At 38.2% G+C, this 26,031-nt stretch overlaps 1 protein-coding gene across 1 annotated transcript in view; it reads left to right on the top strand.

The window, feature by feature from the left end:
• Positions 1–20,301: 20,301 nt before the first annotated feature.
• Positions 20,302–26,031, top strand: part of LOC129722639 (protein I'm not dead yet-like) — a 40,620-nt gene continuing 34,890 nt past the window's right edge. The window contains exon 1 of the mRNA XM_055676246.1: positions 20,302–20,605. The gene's annotated coding sequence lies outside the window, so the exon portion shown is untranslated. The remainder of the gene's footprint in view (positions 20,606–26,031) is intronic.

The raw sequence follows: 26,031 nt of genomic DNA, 5'->3' as shown, positions 1-26,031 counted from the left end.
ATTTTTCATATTATATCACCCCACAAAGTTCACTCTATAACTTTCCACTAAACACGAAAAAATTCGTCAGGAGCCGTACCCACAGTATGATATAATTACCAATGCAAACTTATGAAAAAATTCGCTACACCTCGTTATGTGCTTTCATGTGCGGTAGAAGGGGAGGGGGGGGGGGTCAAACCCTCTCACACACATTAATCAATTATTGTTAAATCTTTATGGGTCATACCATACGAAGTGTACATGCCATTTGGACACGATCATTGCAGATTTTGTTCAAAGTTGGGGGAATTATTCATCTACTGTCTCTTTGGGAAAATCACAATTTTGGTGTCGATTGGAATACCCCCCGCTCTCTAGGACCCCCCTCTTTATTGCAAAGTCGCGCAATTTTTGTCAAAAATCCCTTTTTTCTTTTTCTTTCAATTTATAGACGCAAGATGTCCGAAAAATACTGATAGTTGATTTTTGAAGAAAATAAACCAAAGAATTCAGAAAAAAATACGAGCTTAGACCGGAAGTGTTGCCAGATAAATTATTTTTGAATTTGAAAACTAAATTTACATTTTTCGGCAAATACACCCATTTTGATTTTAAATTTGATAATTTCATCGTGTTCCTTAGAAAATTTCACATAAGAAACAACTGAAGTCTGAAGTAATATGAGCCAATCTCGAGATATAACATTTTCACGAATAAAGTTGTAAACTTCGTAATTATTTTATTTTATAACTAGTTGGCCCGTAGTGGCTAGCCACTTTCAAATTCATTTTGGACTATTAAAAGTTGGTATTTAATCTAACATGATGAATTATTTTTCGAAATATCGAGTTGAAATTCAAGATGTAACTATGACACTATCGACAATTCGATGCAGATAAGCAGCGCTGGTTCAAAACTTATCTAAACTGCGATAAATTCTTCTACATAAACAAACAAATATTATTTGATAAAAAATAAAAAAAAGTTGGCTTACTGTAGCGCATTTGCAGGATAGTAGATAAACCTATGTAAGTTTTAAATGTATGTTTTTTTTTATTTTAAGTCGATATTAAAAAATATCTTAAATCAAAGTAGTTGATCAGATTTTACATAATGTTCAATAATAACGACCAATAGCTTATCCCGGTGGATCCCGGTGGAGAGAAAACAGTTTTTACCTCAAAAATGTAATTCAAACTCTTATTACTCATCAACTATATTCACAATTAACACAAACTGTATTGCATATTGAAGATCAATCTGTTTTCTAACCTTACTGAATAATTTCATCGTGAAAATTTTCTAGTATAATTGTTTAACTTGAATCAAAGTTTGAATGTCACCCGTCGGGAATGGGTTTATCTTATACTCTAATTTTTTTTTGAAACAGCTAGAATTTCCACGTATCAGCAAAATAATTATCCCTTTTTCCGTACATGTTAAACGTCGTAGTATATCTAAAAAAATAATCTGGGGTACAATATGTGCAGCATGTTTCGTGTAGGTTAAATGTCTTTCCTATTTTCGAAAATATGGAAAAATAATTATATTGCTCTTAAAGATAAGTACAACTTCTTGAGAACATTTTTGTAAATTTTGTTAGAGCTTTGAAAAAAAAATTTGGATAGATTTCAAGTGCGGCTTGTCACGCGCCATAAGCTAAACTTGAAACTCGATATGGTGTTTTGCATAAAATAGCTTTGCCGAGTTACAGTCGGTTTCCTTAAATTTTTTATAAATGTTCGTTATCAACGTCTTCGGTCGTAATTGATTTTTTTAATAAACGAACAACTTTTTTCTATCGGATAACTGTACTATTGAAAAATTACAAATTCAATGCATATCAAATTGCTACACACTTAAAAAAATCCAAACTGCTCATTTTCTCGAGCAAAAGGTTTATAATCCCCATCATGTTCTTGACTTTTTCATAGTCTATCGTCAATGAATTACAACAGGTACTGCCTCATTCCATCACTTGACAACCTTATTTTGATGGCAATCCCATGACATTACAGAACTTATTGGACATGTAACTATATAGTAAGGTTCATAATCAGCTGACAGTGGTTTGGCTAACTTTAGATTTCATTTACATGCTTTGATATCTTTGATACTATGTCTTTCTTACATCTCAAAATTGCCTTCCGCCCATTATTACGTTTTTGGCGGTTTTTGTCGATGCACCTGCATCAGAACCTATAGCCATGTGCTAACTTAACCGTGTGCCGAATATTAGTTAAGACGCAGTTAGCTTTGATTTCCTTACGACTGGCTTCATACCAGGCGAGAGGAATGAGTGGAGGACTAAAAGCAAAGGTAACTTGTAGTCAGAACGGGAGTGCTTGCGTTGCTACACTAAAAAAAATAACAAACTTTAGTGTACCTCAGCTTCAGAGTTTGCTTGGGAAAAAGGCAATTTGAGTAATTTTCGTTTGTCGTGCGCGTGACTGAAAGACAAGCAAACTATATATATTCCGATTTATAGACATAAGACACCCGAAAAATAGTGATAGGTGAATTTTGAAGAAAATAAACCAAGGAATCCAAAAAAAAATATTGTTTTTTCCCGGAAGTGTTGCCAGATAGATTATTTTTGTATTTTAAAATTAAATTTGCATTTTTAAATTTTTTTTAAATTTGATGGTTTCATCGTGTTTCTCAGAAAATTTTACGTAAGAAGCACTTAACACCCCGTGGTAAAATTATCCAAGAATAACGATGAAACCATTAAATTTAAAATAAAATTAGCTGCATTGGGCAAAACAATGCAAATTTAATTTTAAAATACAAAAATAATTTATCTGGCAAGACTTCCGGCCAAAAAAATATTTTTTCTGGATTCCTTGGTTCATTTTCTTAAAAATCCACCTGTTACTATTTTCCGGGTGTTTTACGACTATAAATTGTGAAAAAAACTAATTACAAAGTTTACAATTTTTTTTCGTAAAAATGTTATATCTCGAGATTGGCTCATATTACCTCGGGATGATAGTTGTTTCTTATGTGAAATTTTCCAAGGAACACGATGAAATTATCAAATTTAAAATCAAAATGGCTGCATTTGTCGAAAAATGTAAATTTAGTTTTCAAATACAAAAATAATTTATCTGGCAACACTTCTGGGCAAAACTTATATTTTTCCTGAATTCCTTGGTTCATTTTCTTCAAAAATCAACTATCAGTATTTTTCGGACATCTTAAGGCTATGAATTGTAAGAAAAAGAAAAAAGAGATTTTGAACAAAAAATGCGTGACTTTGCAATAAACAGGGGGGTCCCACAGAGCGGGGGGTATTCCAATCGACACCAAATTTGTGATTTTCCCAAAGTGACAGTAGATGAATAATTCTCCCAACTTTGAGCAAAATCTGTGATGGTCGTGTCCAAGTTTGTGCTTTCTCGTGGTCACTTCGTATGGAATGACCCTTATGCGTAACGTCAAGCTGCTGTCAGTAGTTTATCTTGTCTTCTAAAGTCTTCTCTGAGTAAAGGCCCAAATACACACACGGCGCAATGACACCTTCTCCATACAAAATAGAAGGCGTGATCGCTATCCCGCCTTCCATTTTGTATAGAGAAGGCGACATTACGCCGTGTGTGTATTTGGGCCTTAAGACTGTTCGACAAAAGCCAAAAAAGTTGCCCTCAAAAAATTATTGCTTTTCAATCTTTTCTGAGAATTTTGGTGCTCTTGGTAAATGCAGAAGTGCATTGAAAAACCGCAGAGTAATTGCTCGTCGAGTTACTTGCTTTCTCTTTTACTTACGGGGAAACTCATTTAAGTCTCTGAAACAGGGATCTTTGTTAGGGGTCCCAAAAATTCATAGGAATGGTTTAAAGCTATAATCTTTCATTATTTTAACAATTTGAGCTCTAGAGCAAAACCTGTGCTTACCAGTGTAATCGAGTAACTTTTTGGATATATTTAATTTTATGTCAAAGTGACGTTTTGAAATTTAAATAAAAATGCCCCAATCCTTCTATAACGTGTCTTTAACTTATATTTTTGTCAGACATGTTCCTTTATTGAAATTGTGACTTGAAATTGGCACTACTCAGACGTTACAGACGTGAGGTCGTTCAGTGGACTGAACGTTGACTCGGATCACTATCTCGTTGAAATCCAAGGCAACGAGGAGGATGCAGTTGAACATCCAGCGGCTATCAACTGGGGGAGTGGCTGCAGAATACTCACAGAAGGTTGATGAACGGATTGAGGAAAGAGTTTGTTTTTCTTCATCTATACCTGGCGTCACGGTGTACAGGGCATGACCAAACAACGTGCTCTATGTCGTGATAACCTTCACCACAGGCACAGATACCACTCTCCCCGAGCCCAACACGACGGAGATGCGCGTCAAATCTATAGTGATTGGACATAAGCCGGGACATCACGCAAATGAAATCCCGACCTACATTCAACCCCTTGAACCACGGGTTCGTCGATACCTTGGGGATTATGGAATGTAACCACCTTCCCAGTTCCCCCTTAATCCAAGAATTTTGCTAACTGATGATCGTATTCTGACGTGCAAATGCGAAAAATTCATTAAAGGCAATTGGTCTTTCATAAATATCACCGTTTGTTGCGCCCACCTTAGCCAAAAAGTCCGCTTTCTCATTACCCGGTATCGAGCAGTGAGAAGGGACCCACGCTAAGGTAATCTGAGTAGATTTTTCGGATGAAGCACTCAGATGTTCCCGTATTTTCCCCAGGAAATACGGAGAGTGCTTAACATCTTTCATCGATCGGAGAGCCTCAATGGAACTGAGACTGTCCGTAAAGATGAAATAATGGTCCGTGGACATTCTTTCGATAATCCCTAGGGTGTACTGAATTGCAGCTAATTCTGCGACGTATACAAAAGCAGGATTATCGAGCTTATGGGAGACGGTCAAATTGTTATTGAAGATACCGAAGCCAGTGGACCCATCAAGAAGTGATCCGTCAGTGTAGTACATATTGTCGCAGTTGATGTTTCGATATTTATTGGAAAAAATTTTAGGGATCTGCTGCACGCGTAAATGATCCGGGATTCCACGAGTTTCTTCTATCATGGATGTATCGAAAAACACAGTAGAATCAGAAGTATTTGATAAGTCGACACGATTTGGAATATTCGAAGAAGGGTTAATATTTTGGGACATGTGATTGAAATACAATGTCATAAAACGGGTTTAAGAATTAAGTTCGATTAACCTTACAAAATTTTCAATCACGGGACGGTTCAAGACCTCACATTTGATTAGAATACGAGAAGACAGGTTCCAGAAGCGGTTTTTCAATGGTAGTACTCCAGCTAAGATCTCCAAACTCATCGTATGGGTCGATTGCATGCAACCCAAGGCGATACGCAAACAGCGATATTGTATTCGCTCCAGTTTGATCAAATGTGTGTTTGCTGCGGAGCAGAAGCAGAAACTCCCGTACTCAATAACAGACAGTATCGTTGTTTGGTAAAGCCTTATAAGGTCTCCTGGATGGGCTCCCCACCATTGTCCGGTTATTGTACGAAGAAAATTCACTCTTTGTTGACATTTTTTCATCAGATACCTCACGTGACAACCCCAGGTGCCTTTAGAGTCGAGCCAGACACCAAGATATTTGTGTACCAAAACCTGAGAAATCGTTTTACCCATTAATTGTGTTTGAAGCTGAGCAAGTTCATGCTTCCTAGAAAAAACTACTATCTCAGTCTTCTCCGGAGAGAATTCGATACCTAACTGTAAAGCCCAAGCAGACAAATTGTCCAAGGTATCTTGCAATGGTCCTTGCAAATCGGCAGCTCTGGCTCCTGTAACAGAGATTACACTGTCGTCTGCAAGTTGTCTTATCGTGCATGAGTTTGCCAGACATTCGTCGATGTCATTTACATAAAAGTTGTAAAGAAGGGGGCTTAAACATGAGCCCTGGGGAAGACCCATGTAGCTAATGCGAAAAGTTGCCAAATCGCCGTGCGTAAAATGCATGTGCTTTTCGGACAACAAATTGTGCAAAAAATTGTTTAAAATTGGAGAAAATCCTTGTCGGTGAAGTTTACCCGAAAGAATGTCAATAGAAACGGAATCAAAAGCCCCCTTAATATCCAAGAACGCAGACGCCATTTGTTCTTTGCGAGCATACGCCAGCTGAATATCTGTTGAAAGCAACGCAAGACAATCATTCGTCCCTTTGGCACGGCGGAAGCCAAATTGAGTATCCGATAGTAGGCCATTTGATTCGACCCAATTTCCATCAATTTCCGGATACAGGATAGCATTGCAATCGGCCTATAAGAGTTGTGATCAGAAGCTGGTTTCCCTGGTTTTTGGATGGCGATCACCTTCACTTGCCTCCAATCCTGCGGTACAATGTTTTGCTCCAGGAACTTATTGAACAAGTTCAACAAGCGCCTCTTGGCATTGCCGGGTAGATTCTTCAACAAGTTGAATTTGATTCTATCTAACCCAGGCGCGTTATTGTTACAGGACAGGAGGGCAACTGAAAATTCTGCCATCGTAAAAGGTGATTCTATCGCGTCGTGGCCCGGAGACGCATCGCGAACAATGTTTTGTTCAGGAACAGAGTCCGGACATACTTCCCTGGCAAAATCAAATATCCACCTACTTGAAGACTCCTCGCTTTCGTTGACCGTTACGCGATTCCGCATTCTTCGGGCTGTGTTCCAAAGAGTGCTCATCGATGTCTCCCTCGACGTCTCGTTCACGAACCGACGCCAATATCCGCGTTTCTTTGCTTTAGCCAAACTTTTAAGCTTGGTATCAAGCTCCGAATACCGTAAATAGTCGCCATACCTTCCCTTCTGGAGGGCCAAAAAACGCGTCGGATCTTTGCGTGTAGACATCGGAGCACTCTTGGTCCCACCACGGAGTGGGAGGCCGTTCTTTGATCGTTACGCCGGGATATTTCTTCGTTTGGGCTTGCAACGCGGCGTCGAGAATCAAGCCCGCGAGGAGGTTGTATTCTTCAAGTGGTGGATGATGTTGAATCGACTCGACCGCTTTTGAAATCATTTCCTCGTATAACTTCCAATCGACATTCCGTGTGAGGTCATTCGGAATGTCAATTGGTTTCATCAGAGGACAACAGGTCAAAGGGGTTCGATGTTATGGTAGAAGTGGTCACGGTCTTCTTCAGCATCTCAGCATAAGAACGCTTTGAACGCTCCTTAAGTGACCGCTTGATTTTATCTCTGCGCTGCATGTACACCGGGCATGTGGAGAGCTCATGCTGGTTTTCCCCACAGTGAATACATTTTTCAGCATTAACACTACAAGAATCTTCCGCATGAGTCTCCCCACACTTGCTACATCGTGCCTTATTGCAGCAGTAGGCGGCTGTGTGGCCTAACTGCTTGCAATTGGTGCAATTCATAACACGGGGTAAGTACAATCGCACAGGCAGACGAACCCGGTCGATCGAGACGTGGCTAGGGAGTGCAGATCCGGCAAACGTAACGCGAAACGAGTCTGACGGAGTGTAAACTTTTTTACCGCCGACGAGAGACATGGACCGCAATTGCTTACAATCCAAAATCTTCGCCTGTGTTTCTGTATTTTTGAAGCAACCGGTTGCACTTTTTAGAATACACTCGACAGACAGACTCGAATCGGTTATGACACCGTCGATCTCCACGTCTCGTGCGGGTATGTAAACGCGATACTCGCGTGTGAAGAGCTCAGAGCAAGCGATAGCATTGGCCTGTGCCAGATCACTGACCACGACACGGAGCTTGTTAGGTCGGACCTTGGAAATTTCGGTCACGGCCTTGTACCCCTTCGTCAGGTCTTTAGAAATTTGCAGTATGTTCAATCGCTTTGAATTCACTCCTGCCTTTGGACGAAAATGAACAGTATAGCTGCTCTGTTGAGATCCGTCCGGGTAAAGCCTGGGGCGGGGGGGGGGACTGGAGAATGAACAGGGGAGGGGGTAACAGAAGGGTCAGGGTCAGGGGGGTTCGGGGATGGTGGCACGGGAGGCGAGGGATCTATATCCATCGCGCTAAATGTAGCGCACTAGCGCCGACAAGAACACGTACCTATTTACTTCTTCCTTCCAGAAGTGGTTGTCCGATCGTTCGAAGCTGCACCCAAAGCAGCCAGCAGCACCAGTACAGCAGCACCAATACAGCCACCAGCAGTGAGCCGGGTGTGAGATCACTCAGCACAGCGACACGACTCGACTGTCAACTGATGGCCTTGAATTAGAAAGATCTATTCACTGTGCACAGATCAAAACTGCAGCTGGTATTTTGCACCAATACAGCCAAAGTTGCGAGCCGGGTACAGAACGTAGCGACACAACTCACAATCTAGTTGGCCTTTGCGCGAATAATACACTCTTTTGTTTGGCTATTCGTACACACGGACCGGATTGTAATAGAACGACCACTTTGCACGTCCGTTTCTGTCGAGTGTTCGACGCGAAATGAGGAAAGAGTTGAAGGGAACCTAAATGAACAGTGGAGACACATCCACAGTTCGATCAGCACTACAGCGCGAGAAGTGTTGGGTACAACTGCGGCAGCTGCGTCCAATGAGTGGTTTGACGCTGATTCCCGGCGAGTGACGGAGGAGAAAAACCGCGCCAGGGGTCACATGTTGGCCACGACTGTGACTCGTCAGTGCGTGGGTAGATATCGAGATGCTAGAGCCGCTGAAAAGAGATTCCATCGCCGGAAGAAACGACAGCATTGGGAGCGCATTCTTGCGGAGGCGGAAGGTTGCTTCTCCAGGCACGATGCGAGAAGCTTCTACAAAAAGGTCAATGGAATCAGGCATCGAAACGTGTCAGCCCCTGTCATGTGCAACCATAGGGAGGGGAACCTGATAACCGATAGAACAGAGTGGCCAGGCGTTGGAAGGAACGCTTCAGTGTGCTGTTGAACGGTGAGGGAAACAGTGAAGTCGTGAGAAGAAGGATGACTATTGAGAATGATGGTCAAGCTGTGGATTCACCATCGATGGACGAGGTGACGAAAACAGTGAAAGAGCTGCGAAACTGCAAGGCAACCGGGAAGGACGCATCGTGCCATCCATCGGATCATGCTGAGAGTGTGGTCTGATGAAGAATTGCCCTCGGACTGGTTTGAGGGTCTCATATGCCCGATCTACACAAAAGGTCATTGCCTGGACTGTAGCAGTTATCGGGGCATAACTCTCCTCAATACCGTGTACAAAATTCTCTCCCGCATCCTGTTCCTCAGATTGAGGCCGCTGCTGGAGACCTTTGTTGGCGAGTACCAATGCGGTTTTCGAAGGGGACGCTCCACGACGGACCAAATGTTTACCTTGTGACAAATCCTCGATAAATTTCGAGGATACAACTTGCAGACGCACCATCTGTTCATAGACTTCAGGGCAGCGTACGATTCAGTTAAGAGAAATGAGTTTTGGCAGATTATGCTCGAACATGGCTTCCCAACAAAGCTGATTAGGCTGATACGTGCCACCCTTGACGGTTCTACATCAAGCGTCAGGATAGCCGGTGAGATATCGGACTCTTTCGTGACGTTAGATGGTTTGAAGCAGGGTGACGGGCTGTCGATCTTATTGTTCAACATCCCATTGGAAGGTGCTATACGGAGGGCTGGTGTGCAGAGAAGCGGCACCATCATTACGAAGTCGCACATGCTTCTAGGTTTTGCGAATGATATCGACATTATTGGTATTAATCGTAGAGCAGTGAAAGAGGCCTTCGGACCTCTCAGGAGGGAAGCTGCGAGATTAGGGCTTGTCATAAACTCTGCCAAAACAAAATACATGGTGGCTGGCAGTCCGTCGGAGGTTGTTGCTGCGGTGGTGCAAGATGGGAACATTAGTGATATGTGACAACGAGTTTAGCCGTGAGATAAAGAGGCGGATAGCAGCCGCAAACAGGGCCTTTTACGGATTACGTAACCAGCTAAGGTTCCGCAGTCTGCAAATCCGTACTAAACTTGCACTCTATAAAACACTGATTCTTCCGGTAGCTCTCTACAGCCATGAATCAAGGATGCTGAAAAAGGTTGATCGGCGAGCTCTTGGTGTTTTTGAGCGTAGGATTTTGCGTTCAATCCTTGGCGGCAAACTAGGAAATGGTGTTTGGCGCAGACGCATGAACCACGAAGTGTACCAGGCATACAAATCGGCGGATATAGTCAAGCGGATAAAACACGGCAGGCTTCAGTGGGCTGGGCATGTAGTGAGAATGCCGGATGAGCGTCAAACGAAGGCTATATTTAGCAGGAATCCCGATAGAGGTCGTCGACTTCGGGGTAGACCCCGCACTCGTTGAATGTGTGCTGTCGACGAGGATGCACGCGAAATAGGTGTGAGGAGCGATTGGAGGATAGCAGCCCAAGACCGAGAGACATGGCGACGTATTCAGGATTCGGCACTGGATAGATAATCGGTCTGTTGCCTTGAAAGTGAAGTAAGTAAGCCACACTTTCAACTTACGTCTGCCTAATACCTAATATCGACGGGGGACGAAACTGTGGGTAGTTTGATGAATTAATCTTTTTTCCGATAAATTAAAGGTAAAATTTCCGACCCAGGATTTGTCCAAAGTCCATTTTGACCTTCGATTGTAGTTTCCGGTCCAATGTTCCTTATAAGTTTGGTTTGTTTAGTGCGATCCACCGTCAAAGTGTCCCGGTAACGTTTGAGCACGGTATTCGCAGTCGATTTCGGTAGTTTGAAAGACTTGGCGATCATTCCAACTGACCATGTTGAGTTTTCAACGTAGGTGTGCACAATTTTTTCTCGTCTCTCGCGTTTCATTTTGGATAACTTTTCAATGCGTGTAACAACCCTGACAAAATTTTCACCACTTAGTAAACAAACCCTCCGGATCAAAACGCTGCCATTAGTTTTTCGGTACGACAACTAGAGGCGCTGCAGTAAATAAAAGGAAACGGCTTAATACTGAGTGGAACAAACTTAGTAAAATCAGATTGAATCATCCACTCTCTTTGGAATGAACTTCCCGTTGTACAGTGGGAAATCGCTAGCCATCAGCCAAAAATTTTTTTTCGTTAGCTGTTTCATAATATTTTTCCTTTGTTGCTATAACATTCAAGTGTTTAAAATCAAAATTTGGGCGCAATATCATGAAATCTGAATTTTTTATGACTTTTAAAGTTTGGCGAACTGGAGAAAAAATAAAGAAGGTATTTTTTGTAGAAAAGTAGCTTAAAAGTTTAGTTGCTACAGTTTTCCACGGTTGTGACTACAATCAAAATTTAGGTAAAAACGTAAGTTTTCAAATTCATACTGTCCGCTGTAGCGCAAAACTGCGCAAATGGTCACTTTAGTGAAGCGATAACAGATTTTTTAGTTTGTATTTTTGAAGTTGAAATTTCATCCCTTAATTATTTAATTTTAATTTTAATCATAACCATGATACCCCATTAATGAACATTTATGATATCGTACTCGATCCGAAACAAGAAAACAGTAAACAAATCTTTATGAAATTTTAATTATGTCACTTTATCACTTCCTGCAAATTTAAAACAATGTTATTTTAAATATATATATATATATATATATATATATATATATATATATATATATATATATATATATATATATATATATATATATATATATATATATATATATATATATATATATATATATATATATATATATATATATATATATATATATATTAAGGCAAAATTTGTTTAGTTCGAGGGGTAATCGAAGTTTTTTAATGGGGAGGACGCCCGGTGGCACTAATTGTGGTCAAAGAGTTTTTGTCGCATTTATCGACACTTTTTTTGCTTGGCCAGCCCTTGTATGGAGTCGTCCCACTGTGCGTTGGAAGTCTATACGATATTTATCTATGATTAAATAATAATCGTCAAGTTATAAACGTAAAATAGAGAATTTCGAGCAGTGTGTTTTCGGAGTAATTCCATTTTAGTATGAAATTATTTTGCAAATCTTAATAATACTGCAATCCTTCCATATCTACAAACGAAAGGAACACATAAGAGCACATAAAAATTCACAGATATTTACTAAAGAAAATATTATAACAATTGAGATTACAGGATTGGGATTAACAGGATCGTTCAAATGATATTTTTCAAACTATGAAACTTGTTAGTTATATTTTTCAAAAGATAGATTTTTCATTTGACAATAATTTTGTTTGAAAAAATGAAAAAGACACAGTTGTTTTATTTCAACATATTTTATGTGCAAAGAATTATGGAAAGTAATAAGTAATACAATATGCTTCACTGTCTTTGAAATCTTTTTTGAAACATTCCAATGAATCTTTCACAGCAGAAAGTATTCAATTTGATTTGTTCAATTTTCACTAATTCCCTTTTTATTTTATCGCCCCGTCTGACAACTTAGTGTAAAGTTTGGGTCGATTCGGCATGACTAATGTTTTGAACATGGGTGACACTTAGTAGCGTCATGTAATCAATCACTGTTAACAACAAATCATCGGGGTTTTGACTACAATCGAAATGATTGATGGCTAATGATTGACAAGAAGATGCTCTACAATCTAATTTGGATGTGAAATGACTAATTACTGTTAAAATTGCCCATATTATATTGTTTATCTTTATTAGAATTCTATTAATTATTGTTTTTAAAATGCGGTTGTATAATATTAACTGCTAGTATCAAAAACCGTTAGGGGACTTTAAATCAGTTGTATTGGAGATTGGATTATCTTATTGATTGGATGAATTTTGGATTCACAAATTCCAATCACCATCAAAAGATGAATGATACCTATATGAATATTTTTTTAAATTGGCTCTGTACTCCCAGTCAGAAGATATTCGTTAGGGGCCATCCACATACCTTGTGGACAGCTTTCGGGGGTTGGGTAATGTCCACGGTCTATACAATTTTTTTAGAATTTATATGGGCAGTTGTTCACGGAAGGGGAGGGGAGGGGGTCAAAATGGTTAAAACTCTGTCCACGTGGTTTGTGGATAGCCCCTTAGTTTAATTACAGTTTCATCAATGGATAATGACATACGAAACTAGCATGAAATCGAATAAGTCTTTTCGCTCTTGAAAGGCCAAGGTCTTAGACTAACGAACGTTCACGTTACAAAAGATCCTCTGGATGGGAATATCCTGTTTAAATAGAAAGCGATGGCAATGAATCAAACGTGTAACACGCTGCGGTTAGCGTCGGTGGTAGGCTTTCATGTTTAAATGATAAGTCAATAATTCACCGATGACCGATAACACGCCACCGACACCAATGGAAAGGACAACGGTTATACCAGGCTGTGTCAATTCCCACACTTGGTCTAGTTAGGTCAAGGTGAACGGTAGTATAGCTAGGGTATATAACCAGCACTATTGCAAGCAACACGTTGTTCGGTTAAGTTACGGGTAGTGACGATTGAGGATGAATAAACTGTCCTCATACTCGTGGGTATTTTTTTGATATAATGAACCAATCAATATTTATGTCGCTAGGAAAAGCAAATTACTATCGTCGCTCGCTCTGACGTGAAGGAAGCTTTATGAGACGCAAACAAACTGAAGCAATTTTCTACTTTTTACTTTGGTATTATGCGTGCTAGAATGGACTAATGATAGCAAGTAGATCAAATGAATGGTATTATCATTAGCACCGCATGCAACTTGTTTCCTCAGTTATGACGGAGCACTTTGTGTCCTGCCCTTCAATCGGTAAGTGCGGCAACTTTCACGTGCTGAGTTCCGAAGTGACAGTCGAATGAACAAACGGCCTTTGATGCGTCCGGTCCAGCGCTGTAATGTGAATTTAGGTTTATGGTAGTAAAAGTGCAATTGTTGGAATGTAAAAGAGCAAGATCGTTATGTGTTGCATTATAGTTATGGATATAGTTATGAAATAATTGTTTAACATACTTTTGGCGTAGTTAGATGTCGTGAGAGGCTGACAAAGGGATAATAATACTGTGTATTTAGTATATTTAATTATCTTTAAAAAAAATGAGTAAATAGAATTGCAGTTCAAAACAGTGTGGCATAGTTTGTCATTAACAATAATTCAGTTCGCGTGAACAGCATGCTTTATGTTAGTGTACTTGACGACCGTCGAAGATTAGGTGAGGCTGTGTGATATATCTTTCACTACAATATCTACGAATCTTAATGCATTTTGTCATTTTTCGAAAGGAATGTAATTTTTTCAATGTAATGGTGTGTTTCAAACTTTTCTAATCCTGTTAATTATGAATAGATTGTATTTTTTAACACTGAGAATTTGACGATTCATGTATTTGGAATGCCAGCATTCCAGAAAGTTAGTGTGTTGTCGAAGTGAGGCAAATTTTCGTTGGATGCATCTACTGCTACCGATGCTGCCCGCCTTTGTGCGAAAGGCAACTATTACTAAAAGAAGTGCCACAGTATGCCGCTATCGATGCTGATACCCGCAGCAACTGCTGCTGCTTTCCGCTGCACTGCTGCTGCTGCTGCTGCTGCTGCTGCTGATAAGTGAGGTTGTAGTCGCTGTCTAGAACTATTATGAGCAGTTTCGGCTGGAACAGGCTCTCATAGTGGCCAAATAGTACATTCCGAATTACTAGGTCTATAAATTCTATCGACCATGCTTGAGAAAGCAATCATATAACGACCAATCAGAGGTCGTATTTTGCATTTTGACAAGGCTTGACAATTTTCAATAGTACAATAGTTCGAACAATAGAATAACATTTTTTTCATTTGAGAGGATTCTTAGAAGATTTTCCAATCGATTGCTGCAAGAACGAAGGAAATCCATCGAAAACTATTCGATTTATTGGCAACTTTTTCCGGTTTTAGATTTTCATTTTACATCCCTATGTAGCCTAACTTTTTGAGAGACGTAGTTCTACGTCAAAAAAGTTTTTTTTCAAATTTCGAATTTCTGTCTTTCAGCTTAACACCTTTCTGACTCCCAAAGAGTCGAATCTAAAAAAAATGTTTTTCGATATCAAAAGTTTAATGATGTTTTTTTTTTCATCGGCCAAAAAAGTAAAGCTTCGACCGCTTTGAGGCACGACTTCCGAAAGTCCGATTGCAAAGGCTAAGTTTATGTTTAAGATCTTTGCCAGGGACTTGTAATACATAATCTTCCGTACGTGCGAAAAAGAAATAACGACCGCCTGGATTCAATTCTGTTGCTAGATTGATTTTATTTGAGGAGTTATTCTAAAACCTCGGAGAGATTTTTTTTTCAATTTCTCTTTGCTTTGAAAACTTTGTCGCTATTTTTTTTGCGTGACCTACTCATTTCGCTGCCATGCAATCGTTGTTGTTCCCACGGCAAACAAGGTGTCTAGCATCAGCACTTTGTTCTGGCGAAAGTATGTCGGGACACAGACTATGCAACAGAAGGTTGCATCGAATGTCTGTCTGTATATGGGTCATTCCCTACAAAGTGTACATACAACTCGAGCACGACCATCACAGATCTTGCTCAAAGTCTCAAAGTCAAAAAATCTCAATTTTGGTGTCAATTGGAATAGTCCATGCCCTGTGGGACTCCCCTCTTTGTTGCCAAATAATGCATTTTTGGTCAAAACCTTAAGACGAAACGAAATACAAAAATACTGATAAACCAACGAATCTAGAAAAAAATATTATTTTTGACCGGAAGTGTTGCCAGATAGATTATTTGTGTATTTCGAAACTAAATTAGCATTTTTCGGCGAATGCAGCCACTTTTATTTTAAACTTGATAGTTTATCGTGGTTCTCGATAAATTTTTTACGTAAGAACCACTTATCACCTCGTGGTAGTATGAGCCAATCTTGAGTTATAACATTTTTACGAAAATACTTTAAATTTTTATATTTTTTTTTACAATAATAGACGTAGGATGTCTGGAAAATACTGGTGGATGATTTTTGAAGCTAATAAACCAAGAAATTCAAAGAAAATAATATTTTTCACCGGAAGCGTTGTCTGAAGTTTTTCGTGGTCACTTAATATGGAATGATTCATATGGAAATGGAATTTTGTGACTTTATCCAGAACAGCAGACATAGAAAAACCAGTGAAAAACTGCGAGATAAGCAAGCTTTAAAACCAACAGAAATTTTGTCCTTTTCAACATACAATGATAAAGAAAGCATTCGTAATGGAATAATACCAATATAAGACTGTTATGCATTAATTTATCATATGGGACAGTTCAGGTGTGATGTTTTTTCACAAAGATTTCGAATAAAGTATGTCCTAATTTCTGGTTTTTAGTTAAACTGAAATATATCTAAGCTACTTTTGCTTTATTCAAAATTGATAAAAATTTATATACATGGAACTGTTATGCTTTCATGGGCAGTATACCTAACATCCATAAGTCTAGCGCCCATACGCCTCGTGTCCGGTCTCCGCGCAACGTGGGCAAATGTTTTTCTGATATGAACGTAACTTCAAACTGTCTATCTAGAATAATTTACTTATTGTGGCAGTAGCAGTCCTCACGTCGCACTGTGGGGCAAAACCCAGAAAAGTCGCGATAACACTAAAAAAATATTTTTGTTTTCATGCCTCATTTTATTTTCTACTTACAGTAAACATGTTGTCGACTGAAAATCATGATAATTTACTTTGAAAAATAATTTAGAAAATGTACTATAATATTGTGAAAGCGAGGACTTACAAGGCTACAAGCCTATGGCTACAACCTATGGAGAAAAATTTTCACTGATATTTTCCAGTAGGCAAACATTCGGAAATTAATTAGCTAACTCATATGATCCTCATAAAATAAAGTATTAACTAAGAGGTAATGTGATATTGGGGCAGTTTTGTTGAAAATAGGTTAGTAGAAGGCATAATATGTAAAACAATTTTTTTCTGTAATTTTTCCTCATTTTCGGCAATATGAAAAACAAAAAATTCTACGTTGTTCTGCTATGACACTATTATTGAACTAAAATACAAGGTATTGACTAGTACTAAACCAAAAATCAGCTGCTACTAGTTGCGACTTACCGAGTAATTCGAGTTTTCGCAACAATTATTTTCATGTTAATTCATGTTAAAAATCGTTAATCAGCAGTGTGCGTATCGATGTTTTTCCTACAATAGGCTTTTCTGAATGCCGGTGTATGCAACACGACCATAATTGTGTTCGGGGTTTTTTCAAAACTGACGTCCAGTAGTATGAAGACCCCTCGGAAATAATTATTAGTACTAGGAAACAGTTTGTTATTGGGTGAACAGTGTTTTAAACAAAAGTAAACGTTTATGTCCATGTTGGATGGAATAAAATTAAACTAGAGAAGCTTCTAGAAAGGGAACATGGCCAACTAAACTTCAATTTAACAATGTTTCTAGTTGAAATATTTTGTCACAAACAATAACATTGCAATTATATTGTTGGGATACAACATATTTCCTGACGATTGTTAAAGAATGAAAATAATAATTTGTGTATGACCCCCGCACGTGTCTCGTTATGTTTGTTCTGTAGATTCGTTGGTATCATTATTTTATCCTTACATTCTGTTCTGCTCGGTCGTACCTTCCATACATCGAAATTTTTCGGGCAACCAGAAAGGAAATTTTTAAAATTATGATGGAAAATAGTGGAAAATCCTGGTGTAAGAGAAAGCCGCACGTTCATGCATGATTATTCAGAAAATACACATGCAGTATGACACGGAAGTGATTATAATCAATTACTGAAATGTTGGGTTTATGAATAATGAAAATAATTTTATCTCGTTAACGGTCAGTCCTACAGTTGTAATTTTTTCGACAACTTTTTGTCAATTATGTTTGATAATATAAATAACTTTTCCGAAGAAACAAAATGGCTAGCACCATTTATTCAGAAAATAGATGTCAGCGCCATCTGTAGAAAAAAATAAAGCTGCCTGAATACATTGTTCAAAAAAATGTTTATGGTGAACAACATTGCCAAAGACATGAATACTGTGGAAACAATCTTTAAGGAATTATGAGGTTTCGTCGCACCAACGGTAATAGTAATTCATTTCCAACTCTATTGCTACATTCAAATGAAATCGCTTGCCAACGAGCCACATTTTAGATCGCGAGTAGAATGAGCGACGCGTTGTCTTGGTTGAAGAGCCCTTTTTCTTCGCCATATCCGATCGTTTTGCCTCGATTTCAATATCCAATCAAACCAGTAATATTGTTATGTTTTATCACATTCAAAGTGGTAGATCCATGTTTCATCCATTGTCACAAATCGCTGCAAAATGTCTTGCTATTGTGCGTAATCGATGTCAGAATCTCCGTCAAAAGTTTGACATTTTGGTCTTTTTGATCATTTGTAAAGAAACAAACATTCGGTGCACGAAGCTTCCGCATTTATAAACCTGCATCAAAGATATGGCCAACGCGTTGCATTGAGATGCCTGCTATAACAACCGAAGTTGCGTGTCTTCGAGAGTAATAATTTGAGCATGAGTTAGTAATATGTCATGAAATTTTGATAGAATTCTAATTATGTATGGTACAATCGGGCAACCCCGAAGATTTTTTACTTGATTTATTGCGACTTTTTTAAACACAATTAATGATTTAAGCTTGAACTTTTATGTGTCAGAAAAAAATTCTTCACATGGCACATTTATACGTTCACTATATCTATTCATACAATCAATCTTAATTTGAATATTTCAAAAATAATCGCTTAGTAATTTTACGTGAAGTCGGGGTTACCTTAAGTTGTTGGACTGTCGGAATTGTAAAAAAACCACGGGAATGGCATCGCTGTCAGCTACCATACATTTGACGCGTTACCAACATCACTGGCACTGGCACCCAAAAATGGGCAGTTTACCCTTATCTTATGTTGATTCGGGCAAACCGGCAAAATGTTGACTGCAATTATTAGCAATTTCTTAAGGTTTTCACATGGTATGTGATATTCTAAGTGATATTTAGTACATTAATTGTGTCCCAAAGCAAAGTGAAGCAAACTGTGACAGCAGAAAAAGTAGTTTTGGGACAAACGGTACAGAAATAGATGTTCGTAACGCTTGAAGGCTACCATACCATTTCCTTGAAAAAAAAAACACAGCAGGCAAGCAACTATGTAAAGCTAGTGTCATTTTTCAGCAGGAAGTGGTTTGATTACGTTTTTCGCTTGTTATTTTTTCGCTGGAATAGATCAATAGAACGGTTCGGTTAAATGCTGAAACTTATTGCTTGCGGCTAACAGATTGTACAGATAAACAATATCATATAACACGTATTAAGAGTGACTTCCGTGTGTGATATTGAATTGTTCGATTGGAGGAATTTAACTGAAATCAGCAGGTTCGTACTTCATCTAATCATAACACCGAGAAGCGTCGTAGTTGTTATTAAGAATAATATTTTTTATGGGAATGGCTTAACCTGATAACCTTACAAAAAACTTAAAATTATTTACTTATACTGGAAGGCATTTTATAGAGTTGTATTGACCTTTTTCAATTGAGCAAGTTATGGAACTGTTTATTTCAACTAGGTTCAATATTAGCCATGCAATCACCGCTCTACATACGTAGATAGTTGATCTCGCTTGCGTATGTTCCATTCATTCTTATTTTTGACTAATTTCATTCACCTTAGTCTGCGCGTTTACATCAAGCGTACAATGGGTTCCTTTCCAATGCACTCAACGGCAAGTTGTATAAACATAATACATGTCAACAGTGTGCATACAGCTTGGTAACGAAATGATATTTGGGATACGACTAAACGGATTGATGCTCTCAGTAGCTATTTAAACCATACGCTTTCTGAACACTGAAGATATGCTGCTATGCACCTGCGCAGAAGCATAAAAAAGGAAAAACCCAAATCTCTCCAACATCCGCCGCTCTCATTTTCTTTCTTCTGAGATCGACAGAGTTCTTACTGCCTGCGTGCGTATGCTCAGAGAGACAAAGACGAGGGAATAAGTACTTCTCAAACAAGTAGCGTAAGCGTCATTCATAAGTAAAGAGGACGGTGGTTCAAAATTGTTCGAAGCCCCCAGCAATCTGTGGGTCACTCATAAAAAAACAATCTGGAATGCTAGGTCAAATATATAAATATAACTAGTTAGTAGATAGAAGTTACAAAGATAACTCCGTTGGAGCATTTGAGACCAGAGTTAATACTATGTGGGCTTGTTTAACGGTTGCAACAAGGACCGCACAATGCGGAGTACGACTGTTCGAAGCCATGCGCTCCGATATCGCTTCATCTCTACGCGCCGCCCGGCTGCCAGAGTCTCTTATCTCTGTTGCCACTCCCGAAGAGAACGGAAACTTTTTTTGCAATTTTTCTTTTTCCCATGTGGTGTAGTATCGCAGTTCATCGCGGCACCCATTGAGGCCGGCAAGTGTGGTGTTCAACCTAAAGTAAGTGACGCTCACTGTGTACGGCTAAGCTTCCCGTAGAAGCGCTCTGCAGCTCGCAGTCCCGGTTCTAAATGAATGGCAGTGCGGCCGCCGCGAGTCGGGTTCAAATTTAAATTTTCTTGTGATTCAGTGCTGGTGTGATAATCGTGGCGGACGGCGGTGTGCTTTCCTTGTGCGCTTTTCTGTCAGGCGACAGAGGAAAGTAAAGTCGGAGGAGAAAAAGTGTGTGTGTGTGAAATTTCATCATTTACTGAATTGGTCGAAGCAAGTGGGGCCCGCGTGAATTATTTCATGAAACATGTGAGTGTTAATCATCACTTCAATTAAAAGTTCAATTAGGTTCACATTCTGTTGTGATATTTCGAGATATATTCAGTTACCGAACGAATATACTTTATTAAAACGGACTTGCTTATGTGAGCCGCAAATAATATATTTGTTAAACATTTGAATCAACAGAGAAGACTAGAACAAATAATTATCAGAAAATTGATTTCATTATTAAGTTTATGTTTGCCCAATAATTTGAATACGACCGCACTGTGAGGCTAAACGAAACAACCGGTAAATGGTTAAAAATAAATCGATCAACGCAAATACAACTGCTCGGAATGCTGAATGACTGTCAGGGGAAGAACATTGTTGTGCCCTAAAGACTTTGCGCGTGTCGTACGTTTTCAGTAGAGAATATAGTTTTGCGTACAACACTAAATTTGGTTTGAACATTTGCATTATAAACTTTGTGACCCACCACCACGCTGCCTGGGTTCCGAACAGAAATTTGATAGCACAGCTTACGTAATGAACCACGAGCGTAAAGTAATTGTTATTGTAAAATTCGGAACACTCGCTTCTAACAACAAGTTCATGGTTATTTATTCGGTGCATGGTGACAACAAACTGACATGATTTATTGAAACCAGAACCAATCATATAAACCAGCTTTAAGCAGCACTCTAGCTGTACAGCAAATGTGCTACAAAATGTAGATGATATATTTAACCGGATGCGTTTGTAATTATCTGCAGAACTGGTGATTCCTTATGTAAGCTGGAGTATTTGATTTCACTTTTTCCATTGGAACTTCTAAATCATTGCTGAACGAGCTTACTTAGTGATAAGGATTTTCGTATGTGTAGCGATAAACTTTCGGCATTTGACTCTGTGGTTCTGTATTGATTGTGGTTCATAAAACACATCAGTCAAAGCGTTTACGTCTGTATTAATTTCTGTTTCTTCGTTTGCCTGTTCCTGAATCCGCTGTCGAGTGGAATGGCTCTTGCTTCGATTGTCTTCCTTTCATTATGCAACGCTGCAATTTTATGTTTTGCTGGAAACAAAAAAAAAAAACAGCAGAGATCAGACACCTACGTGGTGCTGTCTTGTATGACCAGGCCCTTCATATGCCCCTGTAGAATGATACTTCATATTGCAAGACCTCGTGGAGAGCGAAATCATAGACTTTTGTGCCGATGAACTTGACTGCACACAATAATTTGTTCTTGAGATTCCAAGCGCAGAGACAAGATGCAACAGGGGCGGTTGTATGTGCAGGCGTCGGTTATTTATACAAATAATATCTTTTATTTACCCTACCTGGATGCAAGTTATGTTGGAGCAACGTATTACTATAATAGAAGGGAGAATAAGGTCTTTTTGACGCGATAGTTTGTTGATAAGAACGGAATAACGAAAATATTACAAGGTATTTGAACTTCGATTGGATTAGTTAATCTGATATTCATTGATTTTATGTCACAATGTGATCTTGCTTCATCTTAACAGAATTGTAATTTGGAACGAAGTTTTTTTTTCGTAGTTTTTGAAACATAGAAACTATACCACAAATGCAAAGATTTTGAATAAATTTTTAAGCCCATATTGGTATGTCTGATGTTGGAAAAATGGAAATTGCAAACAATTAATTGATGCCTGTGAGATAATAATACTTGTCTAAATTTCAATTAATAATTACACTGTGCAAGATTTCAAACCAGTATGTTATACTTCATTGGAACTGGTTGAATATGCAAAGTTTTTCTGTTTAATTCAACAATATTTAATTGGATGGTGAGAAGAAACGCATTTTCTTTTTCATTAATTATACAATCAACTTTCTTTCGATGTTTAAGCATGTAAAAATAATAACACTGAACAGTGTTCATCAGCCAACCCTGATTGCTGATGAACACATTTGAGTCTGTCTTTTTCTTTAAGGATGGGTAAAGGGGACAAACGCCCCGGGCCTTCTGACACGAGGGGCCCCCTGATCCTGAGCCAGACGTGAAAACAAAGTGGAGACCCTTTTTTGCACCTAAATCCGGCCCTGGAATTAAAGAATAGTTCTCAAAAAAAGTTTTGATTTTAACATTTCATTTTGATTGTCGTTTTTGATTTGGTTGAAACTTTTTCCATGGGCTAAGATGTAATTTTGTGCTATGGGTAATTGTTTTTCAATCACGACTCATTTTTGAGAAAAAATAATTTAAAAAAGGCAACGAAGATTAAAAATATTTTCAGGGCCAAAACGATTTCTTTGATCGGTGTGACGTCCACTGTATGGTTGTTGATAACTGATTTTTTTTATTTGAGTTATTTTTTTCTGGAACGGCGAAAATTATATTTACAACTTTGCTAAAGACATCACATAAATTCAACAAACCTTATTGGGTCAGATAAAAAAAAACTTTATTTTGAAAAATTTTAACTTTTTTTTCTCATTCCTCCATGATCGGACAACCATCAATGTTGAACTACCCTTCAGTAGTTTTCATAAAAGAAATACTTTTTTAAAAATGTGCTATTCTAGAGATTTTTTAAACTTATTCTATTGAAAAAAAAATACGGTAAAATAGTAAAGATAAAAATAGTTGTGGTTGAAAAAAAAAAAAACAACTGCACAATAAGCCATGGGAACCGACGTGCAGAGTTTCCCCTAAGGAAGCATTCTCAAATGGCGTAGCATTCATAGGCGGAGGAGGGGTATGATCGTATTGTGACAAGCTGTGACAAGGGAGGAGGAGGGGTTGGATTGAAATCGACGCTTTGAAGCTGGTAAGATTCAATAAGCAAAGCAAAGCCTTGGTGCTACTTTTCGATTCGGAACTCGACCTTCTGTTTATTATACACAGACTTCGAAGCTAACTGTTAAGTGTACAGAACAATTGCGGGGATAGCGCTACGATCCTACTGCCACTACAGTCACTCCCGAGCAGAGAGTCAAACCAACGACGACTCAGATCGACTTGAACTGTCCTACAGTACGGTCGCATTTTATCAACAGCTCGAGGCTAAGTCTTAGACTACCGAGAGATATTGAAATTTTGTTTTTCGCTTTCAACAGGCAATCTTTTCAAAAGACTACCTGTTGAAACGCAAAGTAATAAATTTGTTTTTAACTTTAACGAGTGTTTAGTGAGTAAATTTGGTTTGAGATATTTCTACTTAAATTCTATAGTGAAGTGAAAGTGAAGTGAAGTTTTCCAGTTATGCCTGGAAGAAATAAAAAAGCTCGCTTTGATGCGGCTTCAAGGAAACGTGAGGCATCTCCTCCAAGTGACACTGAAATTTCGACTAACAGGTATGATATTCTTTCTTCCGTTGGGGATCAAGAATTTCAAACTTCTCATACTGAGCATGAAGCCGTTATGACGAAGGTTAAAGTTCCACCTATTGTGGTGTTTGTAGCAAATTTTAAAGCATTTCGATCAGAAATTCCATCATTTCTGCCAGATGTAAAAGTTAATTTTCAAATTGGCCGCCAAGGCGAAATTCGTATTTTGGCCGAATCTTTTGATGGCCATAAACATCTTTTACAGTATTTGACTGAAAAGATGTATAAATTTTATTCTTTTGATGCCAAAAACGAGAGACCGTTTAAGGCTGTTTTGAAAGGTCTTTCAAATGATTAAACTATTGATGAAATCAAAGATTGTTTGTCAGAATCACTTGGTTTTGCCCTCAACCTAGTAATTTTGATGAAACGAAAGGCAAATACCAAAATTAATCAAATTGGAATACACCAGGAAAATTACTTAGTACATTTTGATCGTACCAAAGTAAATAATTGGAAATGTTTGGAAAAAGCACGTGTTTTATTTAACGTGCGAATAAAGTGGGAAAATTTCAAGAGACGTGAAGGATTCCATAATCTTACGCAATGTCGGAATTGTCAAGCCTATGGTCATGGAACTCGAAACTGCCATATGGCAGCAAAATGTATGAAAACTTTTTTTTCTTTAAGAGTACCCACTTTGGTTTGTTCAGAAGTGTTTTAAGACATACAATGGTCTTACAAAAAATTTCTTTTGAAAAAAAAATCTAAGATGTCCGGTTTTTAAAAAATCACGAGTTGTTTTCAAATAAATCGTTTTAAGTGCAAGATCCCATATTGATTTTTTTTAGTAATATGAAATAAAAGTTTAGATAATTTCCTAGAAGTCATCCTTTAACAACTTTTCTCTAACTCTCGTCATTTCTCATTTTTATTTCTATTTTCAATTATATTTCAGTTTCTATTTTTACAATGACCTCTTGCCCATCAACATTCAATTTCATTAAGACAGAAAGTGTATGCAGCTTAGAAAGCGAAAAATAAGCGAACTTAAAAATATGATACAGACTTGAAAAATTATACCGCATTCAGACGGGACTTGAACCCGCAATTTTCAAATTGATAGGGATGCGCAATAGAATGGGCGGGTGTGGAATGTGATACGATTATAGATTTCAGAAAAGTACCACCCTCTCATTAATTTAATGGGATAAAACACCATTCCGGAGATAAGGAGAAAGCGGGTTCAAGTCCCGTTTGGATCAGTGCTTTTTAAGTCTGCATCATATTTTTCAGTTCGTTTGATTTCCGCTTCCGCTTGTGGAGTAATTTTACTTTGAAATTGTACAGATTTTTCTCCCAATCGCGTGTATTGTTATATTCTGTTGTCTATCTGATAATTGTTATTTAGTAGCTTATAAAGTTCTGAAGCATTCTTCCTGACAGTATGAAAGAGTCATCCCACACGTTAGGCAAATGGCAGTCTGCAATAAATAGAAAATAATTTCTTACCGTTCCAAAATCATTTGGTTGTGCGTGCAGCAAGTCAATTTTATATGCCACTCGTCAAAACATTGCGGATAGTGATGTAACTCAATTTTTAAACAGTACTATCAGAGTAAAGGATATTAGTTCTTCGCATGGGTTGAAATTTGATTTATTTATTTATTTATTCATTTCGTCAATCAGAAGTAGGCAATATATATACAATAATTCTAATATCATAATACAATGTTTACTTACAAACTATTTTTTTATTCAATAAGCGTTGCGATTGCGTATTGAGCTAAAAAAGTGTTTGAGTTCATGCCGAGACATTGTAAAGTCAATGGTTTCGCAGTATTGATTGTAAGTGGCCATCATACGATTCAAGGGTCCGAATTTTGCATAATTTGTGCGGTATTGATTGGTGGCAAACGTGTTTCGATTTCGAAGTTGTCTAATAGGTGCGTAGAAATTTAGCTTAGACAAAAGTGTAGCTGAATCAATGCGCTGCGAAACGATGTCGATTACAAATGACACTATTGCAAATTCACGACGTTCTTTCAATAATTGTATTATTATGAGCATGCAACGTGCTTCATGTGATGGAAGAGGAAATGATGTCCAACCTAATTTACAAAGAGCATACAATAGAAATTGCTTTTGTATTGATTCTACTCTTTCTTCGTGC

Source organism: Wyeomyia smithii, chromosome 2 (assembly GCF_029784165.1).
Source record: "Wyeomyia smithii strain HCP4-BCI-WySm-NY-G18 chromosome 2, ASM2978416v1, whole genome shotgun sequence".
NCBI lineage: Eukaryota > Metazoa > Arthropoda > Insecta > Diptera > Culicidae > Wyeomyia > Wyeomyia smithii.
This window is presented reverse-complemented; position numbering and strand designations above follow the sequence as displayed.